Raw genomic sequence first — 2,343 nt, 5'->3', positions numbered from 1 at the left:
AAACTTGAACCCACAATCTCCAGATCAATAATCAGTCACATTATTCATTGTGTCACTGGCCCAGGCTGTGGAGAACACGGAGCAGCTCACACTCTCACAGCGCTGCGGTATGAGCAGGTACCGAGTCAGCCTCAGTCATGAGCACTGGAATCCACGAGTCCGGGTGTGTCAAAGGTGCACGGTGAACAATCACCAAAGTGAAACATTTTAGTCGCTTCCCTTTGATATCTCAGTTGGTAGCGCGACAAGATTATCGTAGAAAATAAGATGAAGTCATCTTGATGTCATTTGTTCAATTCCTGCTCGAAGGAGTACGCGTGATTTTGCAATAAGCAGCAATTAGTTCAAGGTCGCACTCTTAACTTTACAGGCAACTTACAGATTAACATGTTGCCATGAAGGCACAGGACGCCGCTTTTCCTTTCTCAAACTTTAGAACTTTCTGTGTCTGCCCAAACACGGCTGTTTTGCCTCTGCTCACCAGCAGGGAGTGCTTTTGAGCAGCAATACTTCAAAACACTCAGCTCTCGCTTTCAGGCAAAAGAAGTCTTCGATCAGCACCGGACTCCACGAGTCTGAACATGTCAACAGGCGCACGGTGAACAATCACCAAAGACAATCTTTTCTATCACTTCCCTTCGATAGCTCAGCTGGTAGAGCGGAGGACTGGAGTGAATTAAACAATTGAAGTAATCCTTAGGTCGCTGGTTTAATTCCGGCGCGAAGGAGTGAGTGTGTTTTTGGAATAAGCAGCAATTACCACAAGGTCGCTCTCTGAACTTTGCAGGCACGTTGCAGATTGACATTTTGCCACTCAGTCACAGGACACCACTTTTCCTTTCTCAAACCGTGAAGCTTTCTGTTTCTGCCCAAGCACGGCTGTTTCACTCGAGCATTTGCCTCTGCTCACCAGCAGGGAGTGCCTTTGAGCAGCAACACTTCAAATCGCCCTCAATTTCAGGCACAAAGGTCTTCGATCAGTCAGTCAGTCAGGGCTCACGCTGCTCCCTCAAGCTCGGGCGGCTGTTGCTTTCCAGTGACCTCATCTTCCTTCCGCAGGCTCGGGCTCTTCTCAGCATCATTCATGATTACTGTGGCTTCCCGTTCTGCTGTTCCTCACTTGCTGATGCTCGATACCGCTGATTGGAGCAAAGTATTTCATATATTCAGGGAGCGGCAACCCAAGGCAAGATTTCTCTGCTGGTCGTGGAGCAGCTTGGAGGCGAGTGCGAGGCGGGAACTGTGAAGGGCGATTTACAAACAGCAAACGAGGAATTAGCTCAACTGGTAAAGCTGTCACTTAGCATGTGAGAAGTAGTGGGATCATTGATTATATTCTCCACTCACCGTTTGTCTTGGTGCAATTATACAGAAACAAGAGTGTTGTCAGTGATTCCATAGCCCATGTATTTCCTAAACTTCGCTGTGTGTTTGGGTACAGAGAGGTCAAGGGGCAGCAAATCTTTTGATGTGCTGCAGCAAGCAAAAGTTCTTGATTTTGCTCTGCAGCAAAGATGGAAAGATGAGGTGAGAGATGGAAAAAAAAAAGCTTCGTAATCCTTGATGTCTTCTGTGAAGATTGAATTCAGGACTTTCAAATTATGACACTGATGCACTGCTTGCTGCACTAAGAAGGCACTTACCAGGTATGCAGCCCGGCAGCACCAGCAAGTAGGACAGCTTACAAGGTATTGAAGGCCATAAAATAATGCACAGTTTGCAAAAAAAAAATCCAAGCCTAATTGGAGTCGAACTTATAATCTTGTGATTCTTAGTCAAATGCGTTATCCATTGCACCACTGGCCCAGGATAGAATAAGCAAGTAGCAATAGGAGGCAGTGGGCATGGCGGAGGCACTAAATAAATACTTTGCATCTGTCTTTACCAAGGAAGAAAATGCTGCCAAAGTGTCAGTAAGGGAAGATGTCGTTGAGATACTGGATTGGCGAAAAATTCATAAAGAGGAGGTACTTGAAAGGCTGTCTGTACTTAAAGTAGAAACGTCACCTGGTCCGGATGGGATGCATCCTACTTTGCTGGGGGAAGTAACGGTGGAAATTGCAGAGGTACTGGCCATAATCTTCCAAACATCCCTTGGTATGGGGGTGATGCCAGAGGACTGGAGAATTGCAAATGTTACATTCTTGTTCAAGAAAGGGTGAATGATAAAACCCAGCATCTACAGACCAGTCAGTTTAACCTCGGTAGTGGGGAAAGTTCTAGCAACGATAATCCGGGATAGAATTAGCAGTCACTTGGACAAGGATTAGGGAAAGCCAGCACGGATTTGTTAAAGGCAAATCGTGTTTAACTAACTTGATACAGTTTTTTGACAAGGTAACA

General features: G+C 45.9%; 1 non-coding gene across 1 annotated transcript; it reads left to right on the top strand.

Moving 5' to 3' along the window:
* Positions 1 to 635: 635 nt before the first annotated feature.
* On the top strand, positions 636 to 728 carry trnas-gga (transfer RNA serine (anticodon GGA)). Its single transcript has 2 exons — positions 636 to 672; positions 693 to 728. It is a non-coding gene; the product is annotated as a tRNA-Ser (tRNA).
* Positions 729 to 2,343: the final 1,615 nt, after the last annotated feature.

This window comes from Heptranchias perlo, chromosome 20, assembly GCF_035084215.1.
Source record: "Heptranchias perlo isolate sHepPer1 chromosome 20, sHepPer1.hap1, whole genome shotgun sequence".
Classification (NCBI taxonomy): Eukaryota; Metazoa; Chordata; class Chondrichthyes; order Hexanchiformes; family Hexanchidae; genus Heptranchias; species Heptranchias perlo.
Note: the sequence above shows the minus strand (reverse complement) of the source record. Positions and strands in the feature narration are given on the sequence as shown.